Raw genomic sequence first — 27,583 nt, forward strand, 5'->3', positions numbered from 1 at the left:
ATTGTAAAGCTAAAACGCTTATATTCTAGTAATATTCAAGCATTTAACTTCATTTTGCAACAAATTGGAAGTCTCTAGCACAATATTTCGATTTATGGTGAATTTATGAAAAAATAAAATTTTCTTTTACGTCCGCGGAGCGGTAACATAACGTTCCAAAAAAATCAATACGTGCGATTGTGGTTAATGTTTTGCACCATGTTTAAATTAGACCGTTACATAAAGTTTTATATATGAAAATGTGCGCGATTTCCATGTATAATACAACAAAAAAATAAAAAATAGTTGAAGGTTGTAGCTTTTCTCATTTTTGAAATATTTGCATATAAATCACGATAAATAGAAAAAAAACCACGTTCGGTCAAATTTGACTCTACCGAAATGGTCGAAAAACGCAATTGTAAGATAAAACTCTTACAGTCTAGTAATATTCAGTCATTTATCTTCATCGTGAAACAAATTCGAAGTCTCTAGCACAATATTTAAATTTATGGTGAATTTTTAAAAAAAAACTCCGTTTCATATTAGGCATTTCCTAGAGTTTTATATATGAAAATGTGCGCAATTTTATGTAGAATAAAACGAAAAATATTTGAAAGTTGTAGCTTTTCTTATTTCCGAAATAATTGCATATAAAAAAATATATATAAAAAAATTTGACATTCGGTCAACTTTAACTCGTCAGATATGGTCGAAAACTGCATTTGTAAGCTAATATTCTTACAGTATAGTAATATTCAATCATTTGGCTTCATTTTGAAAGAAATGGGAAGTCTCTAGGACAATATTTAGATTTATGGTGAATTTTGAAAAAAAATATTTGTTTACGTCCGCGCGTACGAATTCATGCATTATTTTGTGATAATATTTTCTCTGTGTTGCTTTTATAGTTTTACAATGTGTTATATACCAAAATGATCGCAATTTAGTGTACATTACAACGAAAAAAAAGTAACTTGTTACCTTTAACCGTTTTGCGCACAGCGCGATTTGAATACAATTATATAAAAAAAATTTCGTTTTTGCGCTATCATATATCGCATTATTTATATATGATAATGATAATTTTTTTCATTTCTGATGGTTGCATACTCAACTTCAGGCAATGACAAAAAAAGGAGCCAAAAATAAACTCTTAATCTTGAAAACTAAGCGCACTGTGATTTTTTGAAAACAATATTTTTTCCGCTTCCGCGCTCACTCTGAAATGTCTCCGGCACACGGGAGACATTTTTTTTTTACCGCTTCGGCGTTTCGTTTGGGTTAAGCCTTTCGTATCTCGAGTATCTACTGTATATATATATATACATTATATATACATACATATATATATATATATACATATATATATATATATATATATATATATATATATATATGTATATATATGTATATATATGATATATATGCTATATATATATGTATATGATATGTATATATATATGTATATATATATGTATATATATATATATGTATATATATATATATGTATATATGTATATATGTATATATAGTATATATATATATATATATATATATATATATGTATATATGTATATGTATATGTATGTATATGTGTTATATGTGTATATGTGTGTTTATATGTGTATAGATAGATATAGATATAGATATAGATATAGATATATATATATATATATATACTATATATATATCTATATACTATATATATATATATATATATATGAGGAGAAGGACATAAAGACTTGATAAATGGGTCAATTTATTCCCGACGTTTCGTAATGTCTTCCATTACATTTTCGAGGGCTTACAAAATAGATAGCATAAAATAAATTACAATAAAGCTAAGAATTTGAGATTTAAAAGTTGCACAATGATTACAAACTTAAAATATTAAAAATACTAAAAAGACACCTTTAAAAACAAAAAACGTAAACTAAACAGGACAAAAATTATTGAAATAAGTAAAAAGAAAAAAAAACGAAAAAAAAAACGAATGAAACAAAAAAATTATAAGACATATTCAAGTAAAGTAAAACTGGGTCAACCTATTCAGTAGCAATGCCAAGACTGGAGATAAAAGGAAGAGACTAAGAAAGGTAGTGTGCCAGCAGAGGTTTGACTATTCAACAAGGGGACGAGTCGTTTAATCATTAACGATTCTAAGATTGTCAAACGACTCGTCCCCTTGTTGAAGAGTCAAACCTCTGCTGGCACCACTGTACCTTTCTTAGTCTCTTCCTTTTATCTCCAGTCTTGGCATTGCCGCTGAATAGATTGGTCCAGTTTTACTTTACTTGAATACGTCTTATTATTTTTTTGTTTCATTCGTTTTTTTTTTTTTACTTATTTTAATAATTTTTGTCCTGTTTAGTTTACATTTTTTGTTTTTAAAGGTGTCTTTTTAGTATTTGTAATATTTTAAGTTTGTAATCATTGTGCAACTTTTAAATCTCAAATTCTTAGCTTTATTGTAATTTATTTTATGCTATCTATTTTGTACAGCCCTCGAAAATGTAATGAAGACATTACGAAACGTCGGGAATAAATTGACCATTTTATCAAGTCTTTATGTCCTCCTCATTGATGTATATCCGGCTGTGGCCACCGCTGTTTGGATATATATCTATATATATATATATATATATATATATATATATATATATATATATATATATATATATATATATATATATATATATATATATATATATATATATATATATATATATATATATATATATATAAAGATCTTCCAGGCTGCATATATGAAATTCCTTGCAAAAAGTGTGACAAAGTCTATTACGGACAGACCGGCAAATCTCTTTCACAGCGTCTTCAGTAACATCAATATTCTGTGAGAACTGGGCAAATATCGAATGCATTATTTGTACATATGAGAGATTTAGACCATCCTATTAACTGGAGTCAGCAAGAGCCTTAGTCCAGCCCACGTAATGACACAGTTAAAAGGAATATCATTGAATCTTGTTTTATCAAGTCAAATAATAGAAATGTTCTAAATTTAAGTCTTGGTTTATTTAAACTTGATGGTTTCATAATGAAAAAAAGTTGTAGATAAATATAAGCAACAAAATTAATATATTCAGTTTTTACATGTTTAGGACTGTAAGATACTTTGTAAGTTCGGTTAGGGGTCAGAATCTGTTTAAGTTTGTGACGTGTGATATCCGATAATCCTGGATTATCCCTTTTAATTTTTTACCCTTTTGATAATTAACCATCTGGGTATTCCTGATCTTGTTTGTACCTGAGGCCTTCCTCTCCAATTGTACTTTAGTAGCTCCTTGACGATGTCTGAATAAAGACGAAAGCGCTTGGATTCCTGACTATCATTTTCCCGTGGTATTCGCTTATTTTTGAAGTCACGTGCATCTACTGTGATTTTTTAAATAAATAATATATATATATATATATATATACATATACGTATATATATATATATATATATATATATATATATATATATATATATATATATATATATATATATATATATATATATATATATATATATATATATATATTATATATATATATATATATATATATATATATATATATATTATATATATATATATATATATTATATATATATATATATATATATATATATATATATATATATATATATATATATATATATATATATATATATATATATATATATATATATATATATATATATATATATATATATATATATATATATATATATATATATATATATATATATATATATATAATATATATATATATATAGTATATATATTATATATATATATATATATATATATATATATATATATATAGATATATATATATATATATATATATATGTATATATGTATATATATATATATATATATATATATATATATCATATAATATATATATATATATATACACATATAATACATATACATATATATATATATATATATATATATACATATATATATACATATATATATACATATATATATCCATATATATATATATATATACTATACATACATATATACATATATATATATATATAATATATATCATATATATATATATATATATTATATATATATATATATATATCGTATATATATCGTATATATATATATATATATATATTATATATATATATATATATATATATATATATATATATATATATATATATATATATATATATATATATGTACAGTGGTACCTCGAGGTACAAAATTAATCCGTTCCGAGACGGCCTTCGTATTATAAGTTTTTCGTAACTTGGAACACATTTTACATGTAAAATGGCTAATCCGTTCCAAGCCCTCCAAAAACACCCCAGTAAATTATAATTTCCAGGCCTAAAACACATGTTCTAGGGTTACGATGGTAGAATATGACTCCAAAAAGGCAAAATACTGTACATACTTGAGTAATATTCAACTGCATGTAATGTTCAACCCCATTTTTACTGCATATATTAGGACTTTAGCATATGTCCCTTAGCAATAAGCCTAGCCTATGTTAGCGTTGCTACTGTAGCCTAGTCTATGATTCTGACATCTAAAAGCTTAGAATATGCCAATAAAATGTATAAATACAGTGGACCCCCCGTTATTCGCGTTCTCCGGTATTCGCGGACTCACAACCTTCGCGGGATGTTTCTCTCGGGAACGTTTCCCTGCATTATTCGCGGAAAATTCGCGCATTCGCAGTATTTTCCTATGAGAAATATCCGCAAATTCCTGGTTTTTGTTATCAATTTCATCATAAAATGCACTTTTTGTGATAAAACTATTAAAAAAACCAAGTATGAAAATTTTTAGAGGTTTTTCTTAAGTTTTAACTAACAAAATAGGCTGTTTTTAGCGTTTTTATAGGGGTTCCAAACATTCGCGGATTCTAACTATTCACGGGGGGGTCTGGTACGCATCCCCCACGAATACGGGGGGACCACTGTAATCAGTATGTACTCATTTCAAATAATTATTAATTAATCATTAACTATAATACACAAACAAACAAAAAACAAACCTTCCGATCGATTGTTTACATCCAGCTCTTACCCGTCTTAGAGTATCGAACGAGCGCCAAGCAATCATTTTTCCTAGCACACAGTAAGCCATAAATTGTCATTAGTATCTCTCTTCAACTAATGAAACCACCAAACAGTATAATAACCATTCATTTCTATTCTTTATTCTATCTTTACCTAATGAAGATACAGAGTTACTGACAGCTAAAATGAAACATGCGTATACATAACGTAATAATAAAACAGAAGAAGAATTCTAAAAAATACGTATTTGTTGGCAGTCTGATTTATTTTATATTTTATATCTAATTCACAATTTTTTTTATTAAATGTATTGCATGTACTAATTTCAAATAATTATTAAGTAACCATTAACTATAATAAACAAACAAAAAAAAACTTCCAAACGTCTGTTTACATCCAGCACTTACGAGTATCGAACGATCGCCAAGCAATCACTTTTAGACAGTAAGCCATAAATTTTCATTATCTCTCTTCAACTACTGAAACTACCAAACAGTATAATAACCATTCATTTCTATTCTTTATTCTATCTTACCTAATGTTTTTTTTTATTAAATGTATTGCATGAATAAGTTTTTCAATTTACAGCAACCTTTTACCAATAGAATACTTAAAGCACAAGGGGTAGATGCTGACCAATAGGAGAGCAGGACCTTATGGGGTGACTAGCATCAGGAACCAATGGGAGAGCGGGAGGATGGTGAAAAACCTTTCGTATCTTGAAAACTTTTCGTATGTAGAGCAGTAAAATTTTTCGCATTGGCTTTCGTAACTTGGATTTTTCGTAAGTTGAGCCTTTCGTATCTCGAGGTACTACTGTATATATATATATATATGTATACATATACATATATATACATATACATATATATATATATACATATACATATATATACATATACATATATATATAAGTGGTACCTCGAGATACCAGCGTCCTGTGATGCGAGTGCTTTGAGACCCGAGGTGGAATTCGGTCAAAATTTGGCCTTGAGACCCGAGATCCGAGTTGGTTCGGGGACGCCACCGCTAGTTGGTGTTCGCGGGCAGCATCAGCTGGGAGCATCCCACGAGCTCACTCGCACGCGTGACCGACAGATTTAAGTTGTGTTTGTGAGCTGTACTCGTGTTTTTGCTGTTTTTTCACGAATTAGTGAACTTTTTTACCTACCATCATGGGGCCAAAGAAAGTACGTGCAAAGGAGAGTGGCGAGAAAAAGAGAATGCTGCCGATAGAGGTAAAGCGAGAAATAATAGAAAAACATGAGCGTGGTGTACGAGTGATGGAACTGGCCCGGGTGTATGAGCGTAGCACATCGACCATTTGTACCATCCTAAAGCAAAAGGATGCCATCAAAAGTGCAAAAACAGCTAAAGGAACTACAATTCTGTTGCAATTAAGGACAAATGTCCATGAAGAAATGGAGAAGCTGCTATTGGTATGGTTGAAAGAGAAGGAACTAGCGGGAGATACAGTGACGGAGAGTATAATTTGCGAAAAGGTTTGCGTTATTTACGCAGATTTGAAAAAGGAAGAGGCATCAACTTCAGAAGGGGGAGCAGAAGACACGTTTAAGGCAAGTCGTGGGTGGTTCGATAATTTTAAGAAGAGAAGTGGCATTCATTCGGTGGTGAGTTCATGGCGCAGAACTGCGAGTGCCGATGTAAAGGGAGCTGAAAGGTACATCGTCGAGTTCGCTGAGCTTATTGAGGAGGAAGGCTACATCCCGCAACAAGTCTTTAACTGCGATGAGACGGGATTATTTTGGAAAAAAATGCCACGGAGGACGTACATCACCGAAGAGGAGACGAAGATGCCAGGCCATAAACCCATGAAGGACCGTCTGACCCTTGCATTGTGTGCAAATGCTAGTGGTGACTGTAAAGTAAAGCCACTGCTAGTCTACCATTCTGAAAATCCTCGAGCGTTCAAGTCACACAAAATTCTGAAAGAAAAACTGCACGTAATGTGGCGCGCGAATGCAAGGGCATGGGTTACGCGGCAGTTCTTTACAGATTGGGTAAATCTCGTCTTCGGTCCTTCTGTGAAGGAATATCTTCAAAAGAATAACCTCCCACTGAAAGCCTTATTATTTTGGGATAATGCTCCGGCCCACCCACCTGGTCTTCAAGATGACATTCTCGAGGAGTTCCAGTTTGTGAAAGTCCTCTACCTCCCACCCAACACGACTTCCATCTTGCAACCAATGGATCAGCAGGTCATTGCAAATTTTAAAAAGCTTTACACAAAGCACTTGTTCCGCCGATGCTTTGAGGTGACAGAGAGCACCAAGATTACCCTTCGAGAGTTTTGGAAAGAGCATTACAATATCGTCGTATGTTTACGTATCATTGACTCGGCATGGCAAGAGGTAACGAGACGAACCTTGAACTCGGCATGGAAAAAGCTATGGCCTGATGCTGTTTCAGAGAGGGACTTCGAAGGGTTCGAAACCAACCCCAAGCAACGGTGGAAGGAGATTGTGTCCCTCGGAAAGTCGATGGGTCTGAGGTAGATGAGGGCGACGTCAACGAACTCGTCGAGGAACATGAGGAGGATCTCTCAATTGAGGAGTTGAAGGAGCTGCAGTGATGCAACATACGAAGGCCCTGCAAGAGATTAGTAGCAGTAGCGAGGGGGAGGAAGAGCCGGAGGAAGTGATTCCTACAAGTCAAATTAAAGACATGTTAGCAATGTGGGAAACACTTTCGAGTTTCATTGAACAGAAACATCCAGAAAAAGTTTCGACTAGTCGTGCTTCAGCGTTATTTAATGACACTTGTTTGACTCATTTCCGGAACATTCTAAAAGGGAGGCAGAAGCAAAGCTCTTTGGATAAATTTTTGTTAAAGAGAAGCGCAAATGAAAGTGCTGAAAGTGATTCTAAAAGTCAGAAAACAAGTGCTGATTAAACTTACGTATCACTTAGGTTAAGTTTTAAGTTTAAAGTGCATTTAGTATTTTTTCAAATTAAAGTTAAGGAAAGTGCAAATTTTTATTAAAGTTAAGTAAATGCAGTTTTAGTTTACATTTTAATGTTATCATTTTGTGTTCGAAAAAATGCTGTTTACGTTACGGGACTAGCCCCTCCCTGCTCCCTCCTCCTCCTCCTCCTCCGCCACTCGACTCCGTTAGCCAGCTGCACTCGCCTGTCAGCAAGGTAAGATTACGTGTTCTTAACTTTTTGTTGTGTTACGTAACTTTGTTATTCATTGCTAAATTTTCCGTAACATTTTTATTAAAAGGGAGGCAAAAGCAAACCTCTTTCGGTAACTTACAAGAAAAGCGCAAGTGAAACTGCAGTTTTAGTTTACATTTTAATGTTCATTTTTCATTTTCTGTTAGGAAAATTCCTGTTTACGTAACGGGACTAATGTAGCCGTCCAGCCCTCCCCCTCCGTCACTCGCCTCCCTTAGCCGCCCGCACGCGACTGTCACCAAGGTTAGATTAAATTAACTTTTTCTTTATTTTACTTTAATTCTATTCATTACTAAAATATATTACTGTATAATTTTTTTGTACTATATTTCTACATTTATATGTGTGTTTTCTTCATTATTTACGATGGTTTGGGGGTATATTTCATAGGTCTGGAACGGATTAAATACATTTCAGTTAATTTAAATGGGAAAAATTTATTTGAGATAAGAGTTTTTCGAGTTCCGAGCCCAGTTCCGGAAAGAATTAATCTCGTATCTCAAGGTACCACTGTATATATATAATATATATATATATATAATATATTATTATATTATATATATTATATAATATATTATAAATTATAATATATATATATTACATAAATATATACCATATTATAGAATTAATATATAAATTATATAATTACCATACATTTTAATAATTATAATTTAATACATTATACATACATTATACCTATATATATACATATATATACCTATTATATATATATTATTATATATATATATATATCTTATATATATACATACATACCATTATAGATAATAAGATAGATATATATATAAATAATACATATACATACATACATATATATATACTATATATATATATATATACAATATTATATTATATAAAAAAAACATTACCCATATACACATATATATTATATATCTAATACATTACATATATTACATAACATATTTACATACTATATATAAATTATATAAATACATTAGTAATATATACATATTATTATACATATTTATAATACATACCATATAGATATATACATAGATTTATTATATAATAAGATACATTGACAACATATTAGATATAGAATTACATATATATTAGATATAACAAACATACTATATATATAATTATACTATATTATATATAAATTTATATTCATATACATACCATAACATACATACAATCATATAGATATATATATTATTATATATATATATTTATAATATATATATATATACATACATACTACATAGATATTATTATACTTATAATTAATTTATACATTAGCAAATACATACATATAGATACATATATATATATTATACATACATCATAATAATATATAGTATATAATATATTTATTTGATTAAATAAATATATATTATATATACTATATATATATATTATACAATACAACATACATTATACATACATACAGACATATAGAATACATATAGATATATTAGATATATATATATATATATATAATATATATATTATAAATACCCATAACATACATACATAACATACATATCATATAAGATAGAATATAGGATATAGATATATGAATATATATTAATTATATATAAATATATATATATATATATATTAGAGAGAGAGAGAAGGAGAGAGAGAGAGAGAGAGAGAGAGAGAGAGAGAAGGAGAGGAGAGAGCATTAGATATATGATGAATATAGATTAGATTAGTTAGATAAGATATTAGATAGATATATATATAGATATATATATTGTTACAACTTTATTTATTTGTATTTGTTTTCGCTTGAGATGCGCGGATCAACCAATAGAGTGCAGCGTAGGTTGGATCAGGAAGTGTGATGTTTTTGTATTTATCCTCCTTGGTTTTGTAATAAGTGTAAAGTTCTGTTGTTTTGATCCTTTTAAAAGTTTACTTGGCTACTTAGTTTCGTACATACCAGAGTGTCCCCTGGAATTGTAGTGACAATAAGTGGAATATACTAACTAATATTACGAAAAAGTGCAAAGTCATATTATTAATATGGGTAAAGTATTGATTCTCTTGTATTTTTCTTCTATGTACGTGAGACAGAGCCTACCTCTCTGCTCTTTCCCGGAGATTTGGAGTGCTGGGTGGGCACTCTGGAAACTTTCACAGTGGGCAGACTCGATCCGGAGTGTGCTTCCACACAGTTTAGTGAGAGATTACCCAGAATTCCGGATGCCATGGTAAAGGCAGAAATTGAAGCAAAATGTAGACCGAGTAGGTCGATCAATTCGGTTACTACTGCAGAGTTGACGGCCTCTGTCTACGCTGAGGAACCTTTATTCCTGGTCCTAACAAAGTCGCTGCTGCAGACTTTCCAGTGTGACCTGTATGACTTTGTGGTTGCTAGGCAGAATTGCAGGAAGCATGTCCTTGCCTACGCTTCCATCAAGCATGAGCCTAACAAACTTATTAAGGCATCGATCTGGGGACTCAAACTCTTTCCCGATGACGTAGTTAATGGCGTCATCAGTGAGGCGGCTAGGGCTAATCAGAACCTTCGTGTCCGCTGGGGCCTTCCCTTCAAGAGGAAATTTGAGGCCTCCAGACCACAACCCAAAAATAGGAAGAGGGTCAGGAAGTATCAGTCCTTCCAGACCTCTCAGTCACAGACAGTGGTGCAAGCAGTTCCTGTCTCCCAGCTTGGTCAACCTTCGACTTCTAAGGCACGACCACAGCAACAATTTGTACTACTACAAAGTCAGCCAACACAACAGTCCTCGAGTTCGGCTACATTCATGACGTCCCCTGCCTTCAACGATTCATTTGAAGCGCAGGGAGCATTTCAAAGCTATAACAGGCAAGCAAGGGGTAGCAGAGCAAGAGGAGCTTACCAGCACAGAGCTGGTTCCAGATCTATCTCCTGGGGCAGAGGTTTCAGAGGAGGCAGAGGAAGTAAGACCTCAATCAATCAATGATCCTCCCCAGGTAGGTGGGAGACTGTACCTCTTCCGGGACCATTGAACCTTCAGTTCGTGGGCCCACAGTATAGTATCAAAAGGTCTGGGGTGGAGATGAATAAAAGGGCCTCTTCCACCAGTCAGATTCCACCAAATCCCAATGACAGACCTTCTACATTATGCCAAAGACCTTCTCCAAAAGAAGGCAATAAAGAAGGTCAGACACCTGAAATTTCAAGGACGTTTGTTCACTGTGCCAAAGAAGGACACAGATAAACGAAGTGTGATTCTGGACTTGTCCCGTCTCAACTCATACATTCAATGCGACAAGTTCTGCATGTTAACCGTCTCGCAGGTGCAGACCTTACTTTCCCATGGGGCCGTCACCACCTCTATCGATCTTAAAGACGCTTATTATCCCGATAGTGAGAAACTTTTCTCCCTACCTAGGCTTCAAACTAGGAAGACAGGCTTACTCGTTCAGTCATGCCATTCGGGCTCAATATAGCGCCCAGAATATTCACCAAACTAGGAGAGACAATAGTTCAGGAACTAAAAGCTCAGGGGGTTACGCTAGTAGCTTACCTAGACAACTGGCTCATTTGGGCACCCAACGACAAGGAATGTCACAGGGCAACAGCCAAAGTAATAAAATTTCTAGAGTATCTGGGATTCCAGATAAACAAGAAAAAGTCCTGTCTCATTCCAGCGTCTCACTTTCAATGGTTAGGAATTCAGTGGGATCTAACCACACACAAGCTATCTCTTCCGCCAACCAAGTGCAAAGAGACAGCGAAAGCTACGAGACAATTTCTCAAAAACAGACAGTCTTCTCGTCGTACCCAAGAAAGAGTATTAGGTTCACTTCAGTTTGCTTCACTAACAGATCTCTTGTTGAAAGCAAGACTGAAGGACATCAACCGGGTATGGCAGAGAAGAGCCTAGAGCAGACTCGGAGACAAAATCTCCTTGATTCCGCTGATACTAAGGAAAAGACTACGTCCATGGACGACAATCAGGAGTCTTTCCAAGTTAGTTCCACTCCAATTTCCCCCGCCATTTATAGTAGTCCACACGGACGCCTCTCTGAGCGGATGGGGGGGCTATTCTCAGTACAAGAAGGTTCAAGGAACATGGGCGACAGTATTCTGCCAATTTCATAACATCCTGGAAGCAATGGCCATTTTCCTGACCCTGAAACGACTAGTTCCAGCCAGGAATATTCATATCAGACTAGTCTTGGACAGTGCAGTGAAAGTTCACTGCCTAAACAGAGGAAGCTCCAAATCAAGCCACATAAATCACGTGATGATAGCGATCTTCTCGCTGGCAATGAAACATCATTGGCACCTGTCAGCTACTCACCTGGCAGGTGTATGGAATGTCATTGCAGATTCTCTGTCCAGGACAACTCCACTGGAATCGGAGTGGTCCTTGGACGCAAAGTCATTCAATTGGATTTGCCTACAGATGTCAGGCCTTCAGGTGGACCTGTTCGCCACGGAGTCCAACCACAAACTTCCATGTTATGTGGCTCCCAATTTGGATCCTCTAGCTCACGCCACAGATGCGATGTCCATAGACTGGAACAATTGGCAGAAGATTTACCTGTTTCTGCCAATAAACCTTTTGATGAAAGTTCTACACAACAGATCTTTCAAAGGGCAGATAGCATTGGTAGCACCCAACTGGCCGAAGAGCAATTGGTTTCCTCTTCTACTAGAGTTGAAACTTCGCCCCAGAAGGATTCCCAACCCAAAGTTGACTCACATGGTACAAACTCATACTGTGTCAGCTTCCATAAGAGTTCTGAATGCCCTAACTTTATGGACTTCATGAAGTTTGCGGCACAGAAAGATGCTAATATTGATCCGCTAAACACATTATTTGTGGAATCAGACAAAAGAGAATCGACACTCTGGCAGTATGATTCAGCAGTGAGGAAGTTATCCATCTTTCTAAAAGAATCAGATGCTCACACAATGACTACAAATCTGGCAATTTCATTTTTTAGAACTCTGTTCAAAAAAGGTCTAGCCGCTAGTACCATTACTACGACTAAATCCGCCTTGAGGAAGATATTTCAGTCTGGCTTTAATATTGATTAAACAGATTTGTATTTCACGTCTATCCCTAGCGCATGTGCTCGTCTGAGACCAGTAAACCGACCTCATACGGTCTCCTGGTTTTTAAATGAAGTACTCAAGTTAGCTTCAGATACTGATAATGAATCGTGCTCATATATAACCCTTCTCAGGAAAACATTATTTTTACTGAGCCTGGCCTCAGGTGCTACAATATCAGAACTGTCAGCTCTCTCTAGAGAACCAAATCATGTTGATTTCCTCCCGTCAGGAGAAGTTCTGCTTTCTCCGGATCTGAAATTCTTGGCAAAGAATGAAGACCCACAGAACAGATGGTCTCCATGGAAGATTGTCGCTCTTCCACAGGACCCATCATTATGTCCAGTTATTACATTAAAGTCTTATCTTGACAGGACTTCTAATAGGTCTTCAGGTCCTCTTTTTATTAGAGACAAAGGTGGAACCATTTCCTTGAAGGGTATCAGACAACAAATTCTTTATTTTATTAAACAAGCTAATCCGGATTCAGTTCCACAGGTACATGATATCCGAGCAGTAGCTACCTCAGTTAACTATTTTCATCATATGAACTTTGATGATCTCAAAAAGTATACGGGTTGGAAATCCCCGACAGTATTTAAACGCCACTATCTCAAGTCTCTGGAGGCCCTTAAATATTTTGCAGTGGCTGCAGGGAACGTTGTCTTACCTGATACAGCCTAATTATGTATTCTGATACAGCCTAATTATGTATTTTGTGATGTTGTATATTATTAATTATCATTATTTTGACTAATATTACCTTTTGGTACTCCCTCTCACCTACCAGCCTCGCTTGTATTCCCTCCCTTTTTGCCTTTTAATAACGGACTGGATTGCTTATCAACCCACTCCTGTACTTGTACATAGTTCATTATTCTTGTAATTGTATATTCATTACCTATGTTGATTTTCCTGGTGATGGTATGATCTTGGCCATATATGTTTATACACTATTTACTCCTGTTTTTTGTTATTGTTGACTTGAATAATTAAAACAATGATTGTAAGGAAAAGATTTATTTTTCCTTTCATATTAAAAATTTTTTTCTTACTCTCAATCTTCCAAGCTTGTATGGCTAATTCTATGTTACTATTTCACTGGGCGACACAGGCCAATCCCAGAAAAGGGATTTTGACAAAGGAAAAATCTATTTCTGGGTGAAGGCCTGTGTCACCCAGTGAACCCATCCCTCTCTTTTCCTTTCAACACCCTTTAGCTGGCCCAAGCTTGGGTGCGTATTCAGGAATGTAGATTCTTGGCAGAAGTAGTAGTGGCGAGCGGAGGGTGGCCATTATAACGGCTCCTCTCTGGTGAGGGATTTTAAGAGAGGAGAGAGCAAATTGGCAAGAGGTCTGTGATACTGGCATCCACTTGCCCCTGTTGCTATAACGACACCTATGAAGGTGATCGATCCAGAGGTAGTAACTCTTGGCATTCCATGTGGCTTTTTTCTCTGGTATATTTAGCAATTATTTATATCTTGAAATGAGTGCTATAAGGGACATTGCACTGGGCGACACAGGCCTTCACCCAGAAAAAGATTTTTCCTTTGTCAAAATCCCTTATATATACCAATGCTTGTTTGTGCTGTGTTACTGAACAAGGCATATTTCACATACGTTCAGAGGTGTTTTGAGTTGAGTCCCAGTGTGTTGAGTAGTTATGAATTATACTCTAAAAATGTTCTGAAAATGTTGTTTATCTATCTGCTTTTGCTTTCCCTTGAATGACAAGTAAATTTGGAATATTATAGCATTGAGTTTACGTAAATTGATCGAGCAGTAATTTATAAAATTAGGGTACAAAATTTGTCTTCACTAACGCTGGGAATATTGACCAAATTTTGGATAATAAAGGAAAATCTAAAAAATATAAAGAAGGGAATAATACAATTTAAAAGGTGTCCATTTCATACAGAAAGGTTCTGCCTTGAACTTGTAATTTATTTGAAGTGAAAATAGTAAGTAATAATGAAGATATTAACAATAAACTACAAATAATTAATTGTGTGTAACCCGTGCGGATCAGTGTATCAATTTAAGCTACGTACATACCACCCGCCGCTCAAATTTACCGCGTCTTGCGGGGGTTAAATATTCGCGGAAAAATATTTATAGGCCTACTTAGCAAAAAATTTTGAATCAAGTGCCTTGAGGGAAGCTGGGAGTTCATGGATCAAGCTGTTGTTTTGTTTACAAGCGTTACCCAGGTGCGCATGCGCTAATTTCTTTCTTCTCACACAAAAAAGCATCAGCAACACATCTCAGAAATTCTTTTGTCACATTGTCGTAATTTTTGCACCAATTTATATTAGCCGTTACAGAGTTTTATATATGAAAATGTGTGCAATTTCATGTAGAATACAACAAAGAACAACCCATGGTTGTAGCTTTTATCAATTTTGAAATATTTTCTTATAAATCACGTAAGTGCCAAAATTTCAACCTTTGGTCAACTTTGACTCAACCAAAATGGTTGAAAAACGCAATTGTAAGCTTAAACTCTTACATTCTAGTAATATTCAATCATTTTCCTTCATTTTGCAACAAATTGGAAGCCTCTAGCACAACATTTTGAATTATAGTGAATTTTTGAAAAAAGAAAAAAACTTTTTCCTTACATCCGCGAGGTAACTCTTCCGAAAAAATCAGAAATTCTTTCGTCAGATTGTTGTAATTTTTGCAGTTTTATATAAGCCGTTACATAGAGTTTTATATATGAAAATGTGCGCATTTTCATGTCGAATACAACTAAAAACAACCCATGGTTGTAGCCTATATCAGTTTTGAAATATTTTCATATAAATAACGATGTGCCAAAATTTCAACCTTCGGTCAACTTTGACTCGACCGAAATGGTAAAAAAACGCAATTGTAAGCTAAAACTCTTACATTCTAGTAATATTCAATCCGTTACCTTTATGTTACAACAAATTGGAAGTCTCTAGCACAATATTTTGATTTATGGTGAATTTTTGAAAAAAAAACTTTTTCCTTATATCCGCGCAGTGACTGCCGAAAAAATCAGAAATTCTTTCGTCAGATTGTCGTAATGTTTGCACCATTTAATATTAGCAGTTACATAAAGTTTTATATATGAAAATGTGTGCAATTTCATGTAGAATACAACAAAAAACAACCTATGGTTGTAGCTTTTATAAGTTTTGAAATATTTTTATATAAATAACGATAAGTGCCAAAATTTCAACCTTCGGTCAACTTTGACTCGACCGAAATGGTCGAAAAACGCAATTGTAAGATAAAACTCTTATATTCTAGTAATATTCAATCTTTTACCTTCATTTTGCAACAAATTGGAAGTCTCTAGCACAATATTTTGATTTAAGGTGAATTTTTTAAAAAACTTTCTCCTTACGTAACTGAAATTGTAAGCTACAACACTTACAGTTTAGTAATATTCAATCAATTACCTTCATTTTGCAACAAACGGGAAGTCTCTAGCACAATATTTCGATTTATGGTAAATTTTTTAAAACTTTTTTTTTTTTTTTTTTTTTTTATGTCTGCGTGTTACAAATTCATGCATCATATTGTGATATTTTCTCTGTGTTGCTTTGATCGTTTTACAATTTTTTATATACCAAAATCATTGCATTTTAATGTACAATACAACAAAAAATAAATTAACTCATTAGCTTTAACTGTTTTGCTCACAGCGCGATTTGTATACAATTATATAAGAAATTTTTTTCGCTCTGTCATATATTCCAATATTTATATATGATAATTATTTTTTTTTTCATTTTTGATGGTTGCATACTAAACTTCAGGCAACGACAAAAAAAGAAGCATACAATGAAATCTTAATCTTGTAAACTAAGCGTACTTTGATTTTTTGAAAAAAACTTTTTTTCCGCTTCAGCGCTCACTCCCGAACGCCGCCAGCATATGGAAGACACTTTCGGAAATACCGGCTCGGCGTTTAAGGGTTAATAGAAACAATAATTCTTGAGACCAGAAAAACACTAGGTTGAAAGTTTTCTAATAATTTGTTTTATTTCTGATATTTGCCAATGCAAATTGAATAATATATAAGTGCTCCAGAAAAGCCTGGAATATCAGCTTAGCTTCCACCTACACCACCAAATGATTGGTTTTGGTTGGATTTTACTGCCCTGCCCAGGAAAATCAAAACAATCCAATTTTGGGTCTGGATACACCACATTAGCCAAAAACTTGGATCAGTTCCAAGAGCTTGGTAGTATTCCTCTACAATTTAATTTGTCAAGGCATGATGAAGGTGAAGACATTGTACATTGTCTGAAACATAATAGTGCATTATGATATAAATTGTTTTTTAAAATTCAATAGTACTATGGTAAAAAAAGGTCAGAAAAAAACTTCAGTTAACCACATCACCATCTGAAGTTAATTCCAACTTCAGGTAACAATATCACCATCTGAAATTAGTTCCACAAAATATATTAAAAAACATGACATTGTCTCCTCAGGCACTTTTTTTTTAAATGCAGCAACCTTTCAACTATAATTCAAAGTGCACACATGTGCTCTCCAAATACAAAACCATAAACCTAGCAAAATTGAGTTCTGGAGACTTGATTTCAAGAAGCAAAGTGCCACCCTGCTTACTTTATAGACTTATACAGAATAGCACAATCACAAAACAAGGAAAAGTGTGATATTGAACTATCTGAACAAGAAAATATAAGAAAGGGCATTGTGCTTGCTGAGCTGACTGAATTCACTGAAGAATGTGAAGAGGCTGACACACTAGTACTCAGACTTGCAGATTTAAATCACCTTGAAAAATTTGGGATAAAATCTGAAAACAGTCCATAGCACAAGGTTGAAAGTTCTTCAAGATGTCACCAACATGCGTTTCAACGCTATTCTTTCATCAAAATTAACATCAAGGATTAAGGCCCCCTTCAGGCAATGTGTTCATATACAAACACACTTCATTCTATATTCTCCCAAAGTCCCCGAGGTCGTCATCACTACCAACTAAGTTTCAATACTATTCTCACAGAGAACTTAGCGTGAACTTCAGCATTAACACAAATAACCACAAAAACACAATAATAATAATAATAATAATATGTATTGCTAATTCTGTACATACCCAAAGGATGGTTTGACACAGTTGACCTTACACAGGAATGGAACCATCTGTGATGTATCATGGGGAGCCTACCATGCAGCCCACCACATTTCAGTCTCATGATTTGCCAGCAATTTCGTCTGTACTGCCATTGTTTCATGAGCAAGTTATGTCTCCAGCAATGATAAAACATGCAATGAATGTTATCAAGCAGGCAGTAGAGCTTCTGAGTACAGGACAAGTCCCTGTCATTACTGCTGATCAGCCCCTGTATTTTCCTGCAAAAACATTTAATGGCAGTACCCTGTAATGCATGGTGAAGACACATTTGTTATGTTTGGGGGACTGCACATAAAAATGGCATTACCCAATGTTACTGAAGACTGATAATGGCTGGACTGAGGCCTCGACAGATTCCCATTTAGCATCATCTGGTGTTCCCGACTCATTTTGAAAGCCAGCCATCCCACAAGGACCCACAGGGCACACCAGGTTATGGGTTGTACCTTGTATATCTATCTACTTTAAGTGTAAACACATTACTGCAACACACTACCCAATTGTAATGGACCATCATCCTTAGCAGAATAGTGTCCAAAAAACTTCCTGTCCAACGTTTCATCTCTGGTGGATCGTCATGCCATTGGAAATTTTGCTATTATTGTATGTAGTCTCCATGAAGACAATCTTCAGCTATTCATCCAGGTCTTGAAGAAAAGAGCACCATGGTTCTTTGCCTTGAACCACCAAAACCATTCTAGATGGTTACCTATCCCCATCAGGGACATGACAGCAATACATTCAACACAACCTGGGATTGCATTAGTTTTGAAAAAGGACATTTAGTTGTGACCAAACAGGCCGGCCCTCCTTTCCTGGATGACAGTAATGATCTTGTTATAATGCACAACAAAAATATTGCCTCTGTTATGAATACGTACTACTGAAAAAATTGAACTTTCTATTGAAAAAATTGAAAGCATTGGGAAGGCCAAATATCAGGCCTATATTAAATGAGAGAAGTGTTGAGAGAACAGTCCCTCTCTTTCTGATCCCATCAAGAAAAACAAGATGCCCCTGATGTCCTGCCGGTTCAGAAAGCAAACACCTTCATCTAACACACGTTGCTAGTTTATGAAGTGACTGCAATTTGTTTTCAAGACTTTACATTACATCCCAAACAAGAGCCAGAAATTTTTAGGATTTCTTCAGTATTCCCTCCAACACAGATGGCAGAGCATATTTACTGATGGCTCTAAGTTGGAGGATGGAGTTGGCTGTTCAGTAGTGGCAGGAAATTATATGATCAAGAAAAAATTACCTCCACCCTTGCTCGATATTCACAGCTGAATTAGTAGTATATGCCATTGTTGAAGCTATTAAATATTTATGTTTTTAATAAAGGAAAAAATGATGACAGTTTTGTGTATATTCTGACACAAATAGCCTTTATCATCATTGAAACAGTTGATTCACTTCCACCACTTTGTACAAGAAGTACAGGAATGGCTGGCCCTCCTTAACTTACGCAAATGTATCAGGGTGAGCTTTTGTTGGGTACAGTTGGGAATGAGAGTGCTGATAAGGCAACTAAAGTATTGATAAGATTACATAATCAGGCACTTATAAACTTCCCATACTCTAAATTTAAGCAAATTTTGAATGAGTAAGAAGTGCAAATTGGTTGGCAAAACATAATGGGTACAGTGCGTCCTCGACTTACAGTGCCACCAACTTATGGTCATTTGATCTACAGCGTTTTCTCAGCACAGCTAACTGCGTTTTACAGCATTGTAACTTGATGTTGCATCAAGTTACGCCGCTAACAGCAAGAATAGGCATCAAGTTAAGGCACCGCAACTTGATGCAACATCAAGTTATGATGCCGTGACCACTACTAAAGGCAAAAAACTGACTTACAGTGGAGATCAACTTACAGTGTGGTGCTGGAACAGACCCCCCCCGCCATAAGTTGAGGATGCACTGTAATATGAAGTTGAAGTCAGTTAAGAGATGGCAGTCATCAGACCATCCAGATCAGAGGGCTAGCATTATTTCAACAAGGCTGCGTATAGGACGTACACATACTACGCAGAGATACTTAATGCAAAGTGGAGAAGGGAGACCCGCCCCAATCTCTCAGGAATTTTTAACAGTAAAGCATCTATTAATTGATTGCACAATTTTTACCAGAGAAAGGAGAGTTACCTCACTCTATGGCAGGTCCATGAATGAGGTACTTGATAATTGTAATACTAATAAACTAAGGCTGTTTTTAAGGAAAATTAACTTTAATTTCAGAATTTAACTTTTTTAACAGATTTTACAGATTTAATTTGTATTATAAGACTGTTTTTGGAAATTTTTTTTATCTTGACCCTAAGAGCCGGGCCAAAAAAACATATGCAACACTCCCGACCTGAAGAAACTCCATTTTAATTTCCTCACTGGAAATATGTTTCCCCTCCAACAACTTGGCATATATCAACAGGTGATTTGCACAGGTTTGGGTAGTCGGTGTCTATTTGCTGCCCAATCTACTGGGGCTTTCACATACTTATAATTGTGCTGTATGCCCCTATACATATCCATAATCCCAGGTTATGTACCATATCTAATTTTTCTAGGTTAGTTCTACAAGAAGATCCATAGATTTGACAGGCATAGCCCATCTTGCTTAAGCATAAAGATATATAAAGCTTTAACAGAGTTTTTCAGTCTGGTCCCCAATCAAAATGTGATATCACCTTCAATATATTTAGTGATAGTGTAACTCTGTTGGAGAGGTCCCGCCGTCTTGGGGCCAACCTAAGCAAGACTGCAGAGAGGGAGTCCTTTACATCCTCTCTCTTCTCTGTCACAGATTGGCTTAATAATTCTGAAGGGAAGTACACAGACACGTCCATGGGGGCTATTATTCAGGCTGTGCAAACTATCAAGCAAGATGTGTCTCTGGGCCATTAATAAAAGAGCACCTCTCCTCTTCAGGATGACGTTGGCCTTAGTGGCTACATAAAATAGGGCCTTGCCTGCCGGGGCCATGTATTCATTCATGGAGTGCCATTTTCAGGAGGTTTCTTTTATGTCCCTGATCCATTGCCCCTTGGCACCTATCAGCAAGATGGCCCTCAAAACTTTTCCTAATATCACCTGGTTTGTCATCTTACCACTGGTGAACTGGGTGCCAATTTGTTAGAGGTTATCTAGAGAAACATTGCCCAAAAGCCGACAGACTGACTAATTCAAATTTCTAGGAAGGGTGCCGGACTCTTCTGGTACATAATGCCTAATAGGCAGTCCCCGGATGTTAGCAGTTTTATGGCACTTGTCTAGCGCCATAAAATCAGCAATTTATGGTGCCATTAAGGGCCAAGTTCCGGTTATTGGCGCCATAAGGCACCAATAACAGAGTTATGGCACCATAACACCTAACAGAGGCGCCATAACGTGGTTATGGTGCCGATAACCAGTTATCAGCACCATAAGCACACCCCGGGAATGGAACCCCCACCGATAACCGGGGACTGCCTGTACTTGGCCTGGTTGGGGAAATAACTTCTGGGACTTGGAGGAGGCTAAGGACCCCTCCTCTCCCACCAAATATTAGGCTGCCCACTCCTTCGTGATCGCTACTGTCAACAGGACCAAGGAAGGCAAATTGTTTGCTTGGTCTCTGGTATGAGAAGCTGGGGTAATCCTCGGGTGTCATGTCATCCAATTCTGCTAAATCCAATTTCCTAAAAACCTTAAAAGACTAAGTCTATAAAACTCCTCTCTTTATCTGTAAGTTCCAGGAGCGAGGACTCTATCCCTTCCTTCAGGCTTCCTGCACCTACTAGAATAGCAGGTCACAGGAAGTTCTGGTCTATACAGGCGGCCCTCGGTTAGCGGCAGGGGTTCCGTTCCTGGCCGCCGACGGCAAGCGATTTTCGACGCTGAGCGATTTTAAAGCCTACGGCCACCGCACACCTTCTTTCGAAACTCTAGACCAGTCAAAGGCGCCGTAATCCCACAACGGCGCAATAAGTAAAATTATATTTATGCAGTATAGTACTATAGAATTTACTGTACAGTACTTTTGGGTGTCTAGAGTATGTAAAGATATAATAAAGTTTATACAGTGTACAGGTAGCTGTAGTGTTCAGGTTACGATCATTAGTCTTACGATAGTCCAATTTTATGAGAGATCAAATTACAATGGCCTAACTTTATCCATCTTCTAGTTACATAAGTTCAATAACAGCAAAAGAGAATGATGAAAGTATGGTTTTAACTTTATACTCATTGCGTGAACGTACGTGTACAGCCATGAACAACCGAACGAGAAAAGACTTTTTTTTTCTAAGTACAACCGAACTGGATAACATCCGTTTGGCTTGTATTTCAATCATCATACAACAGTACAACATTACTGTAGTTGTTATAAATGGCGTTATGTATAGAATAGAACGGAGATATCTTTTTACATTAACTTTATTCGCTATAGATCAGAGATCAAATTAGATTAAAGATCGATCGGGAAATATACTGTTAAATTTAAACCTGTTATAACTGAAGCTGAGAAAACTGTTCAAGCTGCTAATGACTATTATCGTACATCGGCAACAAGGATAAAACTGCAGTAAACGTATGCCATCAAACACAACCGTAGATAAAATTGGGATAAAATCATTTTAATCAAAACTACTGTGCTTGAAAGAACACATTTTACTGTTGGTTTCACGCCGATATAAGATAAATAACGTAAAGTTCGTATTACGATGATATAAAGGATTATTGCGAACGGAATCGTAATTTTTTACGCAATAAACATGCCGCCAACGTAATATGTTAACGGAAAAAAAAAGTAGTTCACATTCACAACGAGACATATTCAATAAATATTTCCACCTAAAAACATGCTGTTTAAGGAAAAATAACTTTGTCTCATATAAGTCAAGTATCTAGATATTCGTTTATGCTACCTAGAAGCAAGAGCATTCGCTCAGAATTGCGTTATGGTGAAACAAACTCGTATTCATCAGCTGATTTCAAACCACAACATTGGCCGCTCCGCGGAATACAGGCTTAAATTTGCTGTAGTATTTTAAAATACAATAATATGAGAATACATACAATATTCTTGGATACAGTGAAATAATGTATAACATTTTAAAGGATTTATGGAAGAGATGCATAATTAATAAAATAACACAATGCATTTTTCGGAACTGGCAGACAAGAACGAACATGAAAAAACATCCCCTGACAACGTGGAGCGTAGTTACAAAGGCTGCCTTAATTTGTATCTTATTTCTGTACAAAAATGAAAATACCTTTACGTAATATATTTTCATGCACATTTTAAACATAAAAGCATAAACATTTAAAAAATCGACACATCGATCGCTAAATTTGCACTCTTTCTAACTCGATATTTTCGGAAGAGTGGCAGACGGCAGCATACAAGAACGAACTTGAAAAAGCATCGTAGTCGATAACTTGAAGGGCAGTTTCAAAAGCTGCCTTTTTATCATATTTCTGCACAGAAATAAAAATACTCTATTCGTAATACATTTTCATACACATTTTAAACATAAAAGCATAAACATTTATAAAATCGACACATCTATCGCTAATTTGCACTTTTTTTAAATCTATATTTTCGGAAGAGCGGCAGGCGGCGGCTCACAAGAAAGAACATGAAAAAACATCATATTTGATAACGTGAAGGGCAGTTTCAAAAGCTGCCTTTGTATCATATTTCAAATGCCTTTCACGTACAGTGGACCCCCCGTATTCGCGTTCTCCAGATTCGCGGACTCACACATTCGCGGATTTCTCTCGGGAATGTTTCCCTGCATTATTTGCGGAAAATTCGCGCATTTGCGGTATTTTTCTATGATAAATATCCACAAATTCCTGGGGTTTTTTTATGAATTTCATCATAAAATGAACTTTTTGTGATAAAACTATCAAAAAAACCATGTAGGAAAATTTTTAGTAGGTTTTTCTTGAGTTTTAACTAACAAAATAGGCCATTTGTAGCATTTTTATAGGGGTTCCAAACATTCGCGGGTTCTAACTATTCACGGGGGGGTCTGGTACGCATCCCCCGCAAATACGGGGGGACCACTGTAATACATTTTCATACACATTTTAAACAAAAGCATGAACATTTATAAATCGACACATCCATAGCTAAATTTGCACTTATGTAACTCTATATTTTCGGCATAGAACAGCATCAGAGGCATATATTTTACCTTAATACCTACGTAATAACTCTCCATAAAATTTGTTAATATAATTTGCATAACCTTTATGGTCTGAACGGCATTTCTACAAATGTATGAACTCATTAGACAATGGCGCTAGCGGCGCTGTTAACTGAAAATTGTGCCGTAAAGATACCTTTAAAATGCCTTATTTTTTTAATGAATATTTTTGACTACCGCCGTAAAACCGATTCGTCGTTGAGTGATTGCGCTGTTAACCGCGGGCCGCCTGTATCCTGTTCCACTGGGTGGTTGTCCAGTAACAGCCATTGTGGGAGACTGGGGCATATCAGGATCTACCTAAGCTGTCCCATCCTGGTGACCGGTGTCTGGGATGAAAGCGAGATGTGTGGGACCTGGCTCAGTTGCAGCCTCCCTAAGAGTAAAACCATTCCCAGGACCTGTCTCCCTTAAAAGAGAGGCGATGTCTCCCTGACTTTCTATCAGCATTCTATCTCTGAAAGCAGTACTACAAGGAGGGGTATCACTCTGCTTCTAGAGTGAGATTGAGAACTCTCCCTGGTAGAGAATTGGTATTAACTGCTCCTGCGATGGTGCCATTGTTCCCGTTTCAACCCGTCATAGTGGGACCAGCGACTCCTTCACAGGGAAGAGCTTCATCTGATGGAGGCTGGTTCTGGGCATGTCTCTCCTGTCATGCAGAAAAAAAAAGTCTGGAGGATTGGTTTGACTCTACCAGGAAGGGCTTTAAGGTGACTTCAGTATGCCCCCTTTTCCGTGCCCACGCTCAGCTCACAAACTCCATTGCACCACTGTCATGTACCTCTTCCCTGAGAAACTGTTAAAAGAGCTAGCAAAATGTGTTCAAGTTTTCTTATCAGTGGGCTTAGTGGGAGGAAAAGGATCCTTACCGAAGTCACGGGGAATGGAGAAGGAGTTTGTGGTGGCATTTTGGTATATAACACATTGTAAAACGATAACAGCAACACAGAGAAAATATTATCACAAAATAATGCATGAATTCGTAACGCGCGGACGTAAACAAATATTTTTTTTCAAAAATTCACCATAAATCTAAATATTGTCCTAGAGACTTCCAATTTCTTTCAAAATGAAGATAAATGATTGAATATTACTATACTGTAAGAGTATTAGCTTACAATTGCAGTTTTCGACCATATCTGACGAGTTAAATTTGACCGAATGTCAAATTTTTTTTATATATATATGTATTATTTATATGCAATTATTTCGGAAATAAGAAAAGCTACAACCTTCAAATATTTTTCGTTTTATTCTACATGAAATTGCGCACATTTTCATATATAAAACTCTATGAAATGCCTAACATGAAACGGAGCAAATATTCCGAGAATGGTACGTACGCATTTCGGAGATTTGTGGCGGAGAATCCGCGCGCGGAGGGAAGGAAAGATTTTTTTTTAAATTCACCATAAATCTAAATATTTTGCTAGAGACTTCGAATTTGTTTCAAGATGAAGATAAATGACTGAATATTACTAGACTGTAAGAGTTTTAGCTTACAATTGCGTTTTTTGACTATTTCGGTTGACCGAACGTGGTTTTTTTTCTATTTATCGTGATTTATATGCAAATATTTCGAAAATGAGAAAAGCTACAACCTTCAATTATTTTTTGTTGTATTCTACATGAAATTGCGCACATTTTCATATATAAAACTTTATGTAACAGCTAATTTAAAATGGTGCAAACATTACCACAATCGCACGTATGATTTTTTTGGAAGAGTTACCGCGCGGACGTAAAGAAAATGTTATTTTTTTCATAAATTCACCATAAATCGAAATATTGTGCTAGAGACTTCCAATTTGTTGCAAAATGAAGGTAAATGCTTGAATATTACTAGAATATAAGCGTTTTAGCTTACAATTGTGTTTTTCAACCATTTTGGTAGAGTCAAAGTTGACATAAGGTTGAAATTTTGGCAATTATCGTTATTTATATGAAAATATCTCAAAACTCATAAAAGCTACAACCATGGGTTGTTTTTAGTTGTATTGTACATGAAATTGCGCACATTTCCATATATAAAACTTTATATAACGGCTAATTTTAAAATGGTGCAAACATTACCACAATCGCATGTATGATTTTTTTCGGAAGAGTTACCGCACGGACGTAAGGAAAAAGTTTTTTCATAAATTCACCATAAATCGAAATATTGTGCTAGAGACTTCCAATTAGTTGCAAGCTTAAGGTAAATGATTGAATATTACTAAAATATAAGAGTTTTAGCTTACAATTATGTTTTTTGACCATTTCGGTAGAGTCAAAGTTGACCGAAGGTTGAAATTTTTGCAATTATCGTTATTTATATGAAAATATCTCAAAACTGATAAAAGCTACAATCATGAGTATTTTATTGTTGTATTCTACATAAAAATGCGCACATTTTCATATATAATACTTCATGTAACGGCTAATTTACAATGGTACAAAAATTATGTCAAAGTGACGAAATAATTTCCGAGATGTGTCACAGATACTTTTTAGTGCGGCAAGAAAGAAATTCGCGCTTGCGCGCCTGCGTAACGATTGTAAACAAAACAACACCTTGATCCGTGAACTCCCAGCATCTCCCAAGGCACGTGATTCAAAAGTTTTAGGCTGGTAGGCCTATAAGTATTTTTCCGCGAATTTTTAAAAAAAACTTTTGTAAGTCGACGTAAAATACGTCCAGTCGGCACACAAGAGACAAAAAATGTCAACGTAAAATACGTCCAGTCGGCATAAGAGGGTTAAGGCTATATGGCCTGGGATGGAATCCCACCCAAAAAGAAAACAACACTTAATCTATGCACTATTCTCTTCACTCCAAGAGGAAGACGCATATGGGTCACCTTCTAGTATGCTACTCTTTGTCCTGCACCAAGGGAAAAATATCAACGCTCACAGCACAGTAACACCAGCATAATCTATAGATGTGAAAGTTAAAAATAGCTGTGGCAAATA

General features: G+C 35.2%; 1 protein-coding gene across 1 annotated transcript in view; it reads right to left on the reverse strand.

The window, feature by feature from the left end:
- Positions 1 to 27,583, reverse strand: part of LOC135195652 (tetratricopeptide repeat protein 17-like) — a 156,822-nt gene that overhangs the window by 45,055 nt on the left and 84,184 nt on the right. The gene's annotated exons all lie outside the window — the stretch shown is intronic.

Source organism: Macrobrachium nipponense, chromosome 16, assembly GCF_015104395.2.
Source record: "Macrobrachium nipponense isolate FS-2020 chromosome 16, ASM1510439v2, whole genome shotgun sequence".
NCBI classification, from domain to species: domain Eukaryota; kingdom Metazoa; phylum Arthropoda; class Malacostraca; order Decapoda; family Palaemonidae; genus Macrobrachium; species Macrobrachium nipponense.